Raw genomic sequence first — 8625 nt, forward strand, 5'->3', positions numbered from 1 at the left:
CAAGCATCAAGGCAATTTTAAATGTACTTTTTCAATAGAAATAAAAGATTGAACCAAGAGAGAAGATGAGACAAGCTTTGTCTCCAAAGTAATTTACAAGTCAAAAACAGTAAGCGATTAGAGTGACTGTCTCATCTCTACCAAAGCAAGAGAGGTCAGAGAATAACTAAAATATGAATGGCTTTAACCTCCCTGAACTTGTCCTCAATTTCTCTGTACTTCTATCAATGGACTTTTCACATTTAAATTTAATGTTTGTGGGAAGAATGGATCTTCACTCTTAACATTTTTACAATTAAATCATCATAAGATCATAGTAAAGAAATCTTACCGATGAGGCCAACATGACCCTATGAATGGTTCACTTTGAATTTCTTAAACTTTTGGACTGGAGCAGGGAGTTAGGAGCAAAGCTGATTAGAAAATATGTTTGTGTAGGTGTGAGCAAAGGGTCTACACCTGGAAGAAAATGATGGTGGCAGGGGAGAGACATGCGAAGGGAGAACGTGGGGAGGCAAGGAAGGACGCGGTGAGAGGGGTACTTTAGTGATATCCATAATAGTATCTGAGGGAGAACTTCCGATTTATTAGAAACATTTGTCTTAGCAAATGTCACAAATTTCACACAAGAAACTCCTAAGAGCCTAAGGTCATTTAAGCAAAGATCAGTACAAAACTCTACCCAACATCATGCATAGACCTTTCACTGTGTCAACCCACTTCTAACATGTTTGCGCCCTCAGCTGTATTTAGCTGGAATACGTCCACTGGCAACTGATAAAGAGATTTTCAGTCTCCAGCCTTAAACAAGTCCTCTGATTCTCACAGCGCTGGTACACAATTTCTTGCGTGTACTATGACCTGAGTTCCATCCCCGCCTTAACAGTGATTCACTAAGAGCAGGGACTTCCATTCACTTTTGTAATTCCTACGAGGCTCTGCAAAACCTGCTTCTTACTTCATGAAGCTTTTCTTCACATTTAACATGACATTATACAGTGATGTCATAAAGCTTTCACGTGGCATGGGATGGAAAGAGAATCAATTCTGGAGCCAGAGTCTGAACCCTTGCTTATTTATTCACATAACTGCAGTTTCCTTATCTGTAATATGAGGATGAGAATAACTACCTTGTGAAAATGTCTTGAGATTTATTCGAAATGAGGTATGAGGGGTGCCCAGCACCAAGAGAGTGTTTGAAAAATGGAAGCTCTGATTAATATCACCTGTGACAGTCTTCTTCCTTGCTATCAGCAAGGCAGCAGAGTTCTGTAGCCAATCTGCTTTAAACATTCTGTGGAAATGTTTAGACTTTAAAGTAAAGGCTGTTCCTAGGTTTCTTTCTGCCATCTCATGTTTTGTTGTGCAAAGCAGAAAAGCCAATATTCCTTATCTTTTGTACCTGGAATATTACAATATGCTTTTTCACTAAGTAGATGTACAAAAAAAGTCAGTTCCTTTTCAACATTTCAGTTCTCATTAGTAGCTTTCAAATGTCCTTGAGATTAAACTGGAAAAGCAAGTCTGTTCTGAAGACAATACGGTTAGAAAAATTTGATCTCAATGACAAAAGGAAGTAATCTACTGATTTTCATCCTTTTTTTTTTTTTTAAATATCCAACACAATGACTCATTGTGGGTACTTGTAGTTTGAAAAAGGCCCACCCCTTTCATAATTCTGACTTGCCCTCTTTCCTCTCAGACAATTAGTTAGCAAACATTTTGGAGATTCGGGGTGTTATAAAAGAAATTCTTGCCATTTGTACTTAACAGCTAATAATGGAACCAATGTACAAATTAAGTATCGTGTAACTTTTAAGTGCCAGCTAAGAAGTATACAATCTACTGGAGAAATTTTCTTTAAAGTAAGACATCACTTTTTTTTTTCAATATCAAACACTTTTAACCAACAGAAGTAATATAGCCTCTCTTCAGAATCACTAATTCCACTGACTTTTAAACCCAGAAAGTTTTGACCATTCTATGACATCTTCTCTTCAAAAAGTTTTTCTCTAATTCCAGGTGCTTTCTGGAGTCATAAACCTTCCGAGACTGTCTCTTCTACTTAAGTGGTGTGGCTGTGATTGTAACAATTGTCTCATATTGTTGCCTGTATAAGTGTAGATATCAGCATTATGCCTTCGATTTTACTGTCTTAGCAGAAACAAGGTTGAAATTTTCTTTTTTATTACTACAGCACCATAGGACAATTATGCATTCAATGAGTACTTTACTATTTAAATTTATTTTAAGCACAAATATCATGGATAATGATATGTTAATATGACATTTATTGAGCAATTACCACATGTCAGACATTGTTTTAAATGCTTTATCTTCACAAAACTCTTAAAAGGTAGGTACTAGTTTATTCTTATATTAAGCTGAAGAAACTAACGGACGGAGGGAATAAATGGCATTCCCAGCAGAATTCAGCATGTGAGTGGTAGAGGAAGTCTGGACCCAGGGGACCAGCCCTGGAGTCCATTTTCCTAACTATGCAATGCTGCCTCTTAGGACTACTACTTCTGGAAACCGTGAGAATCCTGCTTCAGGTGAACTCTCTCTAGGGAAGACAGATAAAAGATTTGTTTTAATCTGATTGAAGGCATCAGAGAATTATCAAGGCAGTGATGACTTAAGGATCCAAAGTCCCAAAAAGAAAAGAGGCTCTGAAATCTGAGACCTATGTTCAACATGATGTTTTCCCTCCATGCATTTGCCAATCCCAAAGTAGGATGTGAAATGCTAAGAAACTAAGCAGAACTTGTTGGTCTCCTGGGATCAGAGGTACAAACATTGCAATTCAAGACCCATCAAAGAGGGCCCTGGTCAACACAGGCTTTCTGTTATAGTCCCCAATTTATAGCCTAAGAGTAGGACAAACCAGAAGTAGACAAACCCTGACAAAGACTGATGGTTTGCTTTGCATCATCTCAACCCCAGATAAACTGAAGGTTATCTTCCTCACCTTAATTACCTGATAAACACTAATGTAAATCTTTTCTAGAGGACAATAACAAAATGCAGATCCTCAAATTATCTTCATGATTTTCACACACAATGCCCAACACTTAGTATTAAGAATAACCAGGTGTACAAAAAAGATAGAAAAGGATTGAAGACCCAGACAAAAGCAAAACATAGATACGAGGCCATTGGAGATCTAGATATTAGAGTTCTCAGAAGACTTTAAAATAACTCTGACTGACTTATTCAAGAAGTCACATAACAAGATGGAGACTTTCAGAAGAGATCTTTAATATATATTTTTAAAATCAAATGGAAATTTCAGAACTAAAAAAGTAATTAACTGAAATGATTAACTTGATAGAAAGGTTTAGTAGCATATTAGCCTCAGCTGAATAGAGAAAACAGAAAACTGGAGGGTAGACAAAAAGAAAATACTCGGACTGGAGTGCAGAGAGGCCAAAGTATGCAAGATGCAGGAAGGAATATAAGGAGCAGACAGCACACAGAGAAAACATCTCACGTACGTATAGCAGGAATCCTCGGAGGACTGGAGAGTGATAATGGGCAGAATTAATACTTAAATAGATAAAGGCTGAGAATTTTTTCAAAACTCTCAAGAGACATCAAGCCACACTTTCATGAAGTGCTATATCCACAAGAAGAAAAAATGCAATTATAAAAAAAATGAGAAACAAGAAGAAAAGTCTTAATAGTAGTCAGCAGGGGAAAAAAATACACTACCTCTTACATGATCCTCATGCCAGTCAGGTACAAACTTGACATACTCTTCGATATCAGTATATACTTAAATCTGAATAATGTCTGGTTTATTTATTAGTTATTGTAATGCGTAGTCTCTGATACTCTCCATAACCATTTCTCTTGCACTAAAGCCTCTGGGTTTTTTTCTTCTGTATAGAAACTAACTCTAGGTTAACACATAAGGATTTTTTTTTGATGGAATAAATAATGTTGCAATAGCAGATCACTCAAACATGATTGTGTACATAGGTATTATCATATGCTTTTATATGAGCAAAGAGGCAGCCTTTCAGAACTAGTCCTAATTTATCTTCTCAAAATGTAAAATATGTCATGTTGAAATTTGTATAATACAGAAGAGGAAAGATAAAGAGACCATCATAACTATATTTTATAGGTTTATCTGCAAGGTAATATATTACTTATGTGCAAAAGACATAGCAGGTCCTGAAAATAGAAAATAAATCCAATTATGGGAAAAATAAATATAGTTAAATTTTTGTACCCTAGGTTATGATTATTAAATTTTACCAATATATGTATTATTTCCCAGTAACTTTTTTATGCTTGAAAAGAAATTAACAATAAAGAAGAAGATTTCTTCTTCAATCTGCACTTACAAGGTTAAAGAATAGGGGACCTTAAAATTGACAACTGGCTGAGTGGTCTTGAGTGAGATAAGAATGGTATAAAATGGTTGTGCACTGGGATCACAGCCAGGGAAGGAGTGAGAAGGAACGGAATGGGGCTAAGCTGGGAGTGACTGTGACATTAAACATGCACACAGACCTAAGAAGAAGCACTGGAAAGTGATATGGACCATCTAGCAGATGGAAAGCAGGCTAGCCTGGATGCACTGGGAGGCCCCATAATAAACATAAAGCCAACACAAGGACAGCTGGAGAGAGAGAGACAGTGAGGAAGCCTAGGTCCTGATGAGCTCTGAATCCAGCTATGTCTAAGCCAACACCATCCCTTCTTAGTAATGTGAGTTAAGCAATCAACTTTTTGCTTAAGCTAGTTTTGTATCGGGGTTTTCATCATTTATAATAGAAAGAGTCTTAGCTGACTAACAGAATATTAAAATAGATGATTAGACTGACACCCTAAACCAACAAAGACCATAATCTGGGCTGACGTATGAGGCTTCAAACAGAATTTGCAAAGGAGACACCTTAAGATTACACGATTCTAAAGCTCTCAATGACAGCCAAGGGATAAAAGTGTGAGGAGGTGATTAAAGAGAATGGAGTGTAGAAAAGAGCTGTGGGCATGTCATCAACCCGACTCCTAAGGAGAAGGGGTGGGGAGTCTCTCCCTCCACTTCAAGTCAAGAGCTCCAGAGGGTCTTGAGAGAGCTGGGATATGCCCTCGGAACATTACAGAAGTCTGACTCTCCCTTGGGAAATCCAAACAACAGATGCCCCCAGTCCTGCTCGGACAGTGCAGCAAGGAGAGGCAGTGAAGTGGGGACGACAAACATTCCTAGAGTTGGTGGGGAGGGGGCAATGGGAGAATAGTAGGTGAGGGCAAGTTTTGCAGAAGCCACAAAAGCACCTCCAAGAAAAAGATCCAAAGAGAAATCTCTGCCAAGAGTAGAATGCTTGGCCACTGCGAAGATGCTGGTCTAGTCAGAACTCTCCTACTCCCTTACCTAATTTTTCCCTGCCCGTGTTCCAGTGCGAGAGGGGTCAGAAATACTGGGCAGCAAGATGGAGGAAGAGGAGTAAAGCTCGAGGTGGGGTGGGGGAAAGGAGCTGACCGTCCCTTTTTCCTGATCCTAGGTGGGAGGAAGAGTAAAACCACCAATTTAAAATCAGAATAGAAATTTTGATTATTGCACTGGTATCGAAATTTTAACTACTAACTGGAGGACAGTTTGTATTATCTAATAGTGACCAGAAAGGTAATGGCGTCTACCCAGATTTTGACAGAGGAACAGTGGAAGAACCAGTTTCATAGAATACACTTTAAAGGATACAGGAGAAATAACCAACCTTATTTTTAATTGTATCCTGTGAGTCTTGGTCATTCAATATGACCATTTTACTGACAGAATTATTAACGTGGCAAAGCCATTTGTTGATGAAAAGCAGATAAGGCATAATGAAAAAAAAAACCACATACATTGTCAGTTACTCTGTAAATTGACTCAGAAACAGTAGAAAAATGTATCTCCAAATTTACAAATTTGCCCATACATTTTGTTTCAGTATGTCCATTTTGAAGAAAGTACTCCAATAAAAAAAAAAACTCAACCATAAAAAAGAATGGAATAATGCCATTCGCAGCAACATGGATAGACCTAGAGATTACCATACTAGTGAAGCAAAGTAAGTTAGACAGAAAAAGACAAATGTATCATATGATATCATTTATATGTGGAATCTAAAAACAAGACTATACAAATGAACTTATTTACAAAACAGAAAGAGACTCACAGACACAGAAAACAAACATACAGTTACCAAAGGGGAAAAGGAGGAGGGATAAATTAAGAGTTTGAGATTAACAGATATACACTACTATATATAACATAGATAAACAACGAGGCCCTACTGTATAGCATGGGGAACTATATTCAATATCTTAGTAATAACCTATAATGAAAAATAATCTGAAAAAATATATATGTATAACTTTGCTGTACACTTGAACCTAACACAACACTGTAAATCAATCATACTTCAATAAATAAACCAAAAAAAAGAGGAATCCATAATTTATTATTTTATAATTTATTTTATATACTCACAGCAGTGGCTAATAACAGAAAGAAAAAAGAAACTAAATGTCCAACAACTCAATATTGTCTATGTGTCAGTTATAATTTACTTGTTAATATAGTAACAAAATAGACTGTCACATAGTCATGAAAAATTACAAGTATGTGGACTTTGTTCAACATGTCAAAATGTGTGTATAAATTACTTTTAAGTTAAAAGGTAGAAAACATAGCATGTTTAAACTAAACAAAAGTATAAGTACATAAATTAACAAGTTCAGAAAAAAATAGGCAGCAACGTTAAATAGTTTCTTCCCTCTTCTTGTTGATTAAGAACCAATGCCGCTAATTTAAAATGAAGTGGTACCAACACTACAGGTTCCTGCTGAGTATCTCTAAGCTAGAGCTCAATTTCAAAACTGAACACCAGAGACATTTTGGTACACATTCATTATCCATATCTCATGAAACAGGTTTTTGGGGTGTGTTCAAAATGTACCATAACTGTAAAAACAGTCCTTGAAAGCTGAAGGATAAATGCTTCAAAGAAAAGGCAAAACAGAAAGACTTCTATTTCCCAATTCATCAGTAACTTAGCCTTTACACCTCAGGAGGAAGGTGATCTTATTTTTTTAATATGCTGTAGTCTTAAAAACTTTTTTTTTTCACATTAAGACATATTACCAGTTTGTTGTAATGTTAGCAGCAGGTGTGTGTATGACCTTTCATCAGCTCAACAAATTTTATATCATTCAAATCTTAGTTTAAAAGAATCAGGCTAATTTTCCCTCTTAGAAACAACAGCAATGTCCCCCAGCAGCAGAAAGCAGAAAGTTGGGCGTCTTCAAACAAATCTGCTCCAGAACAGTGTTTATTTCTAGGTATCTAATGGCTACCTTGTATAGCAGTGATCATGGTTCTCACAGAGGCTTATAAAGAAAACCCAAAAGGAAAGCAAATGAAGCCCTCATCTCTCTCCTGGAACAAAAGGTATAGGAGTTTCCACTGTCCATTCCTCCTGAGATGTATTAGTTCCTGTTCACATCTAAAGCTAAACATGATCTCCTAAGAAGTAATAACCATGTAATAATTTTTAAAACCCTTTAATAATTTATTTTGATCTACTTACCTCGAGGTTTTCACAAAACTTCCAATATACTGGAGGCACCCGTTCCCAGCGTTCTTCCCTTCCTCCTGTGTAAAACAGCTAGATGGCATGACGCTCCAGCATCCTGTGATTTGTCTCCATTCTCTTTCCGGTGTGCCAAGAGTGTCAAGGCCATGACAGAGCATCTTCACAAGCTCAGTCCTTCATTGTGCCTAGAACAGAGCCCACCAAAATGACACGTTATGACATAGATGCCTCGTACCTCTTCTTGAAATCAAAACTAGAACAGATCAGGAGCTCACGTATTTTTTTTCCTCAAGAATTCTACAGGGAGAAAGGGAAGTGAAAATAGTACTGTTTCCTGGTAGTTTAAAAACATCTCTTAAAGCAAAGTGATCAATGTTGATTGATAAAAATGGCTTTTCCCACAATTCCTCTACCAGGAATGGAAAATGAACTTGAATCCTAACTCTTTCTTTTGGTTTCTGACCCCATGGATAGCCCTCTTCTTGTGACTAGATGCATCTCTGTATCCTCAGGCCCTGATGTCATCATGATTCCAAACCAACCTAGCCTGTTCGCTGCCACCCATCTGAGTTTGAGTATTGTCACTGCTTGAGATTACTGCCACATTAGCCCATCCACTTGATCATACATGGTATTAATTAGTGCAGCTTAAGACCCAAAGTGTAATGATGCTAACACACAGGAAGTGTATTTATTACTCAGGTAATGGTACAGAAATACTCCAGGTCTGTGGGGGAACAGAGCTTATCCTTCACACAGTCATTCTGAAACGGAGCAGGACTCTACGGGGCCTTCCCAGGACGGACCCTCCCACCTCCACCATGTCCTCCACCTGACTCCTGTCTGTAGAAAAACTTCAGTCAAAGAATAAATTTAATCAGAGAAATAAGAAGATACAGAAACAAAGGGAAATAGTCAAGCAAAACAAAATAATAATAGTTTGATCAGTAAGCAAAGCCAAAGACCTTTAGTTACTCCTCAAGGGCTATAGATAATATTCTGAGCCATATCCTGAGCTGTCCTATAGATA

At 37.3% G+C, this 8625-nt stretch overlaps 1 long non-coding RNA gene across 1 annotated transcript in view; it reads right to left on the bottom strand.

The window, feature by feature from the left end:
* LOC123616712 (uncharacterized) overlaps positions 1–7818 on the bottom strand; it is a 67276-nt gene extending 59458 nt beyond the window's left edge. Inside the window, exon 1 of the long non-coding RNA XR_006724717.2 lies at positions 7590–7818. This is a non-coding gene — a long non-coding RNA (uncharacterized LOC123616712). The remainder of the gene's footprint in view (positions 1–7589) is intronic.
* Between the last annotated feature and the right edge of the window lie 807 nt (positions 7819–8625).

Source organism: Camelus bactrianus, chromosome 2, assembly GCF_048773025.1.
Source record: "Camelus bactrianus isolate YW-2024 breed Bactrian camel chromosome 2, ASM4877302v1, whole genome shotgun sequence".
Lineage (NCBI taxonomy): Eukaryota > Metazoa > Chordata > Mammalia > Artiodactyla > Camelidae > Camelus > Camelus bactrianus.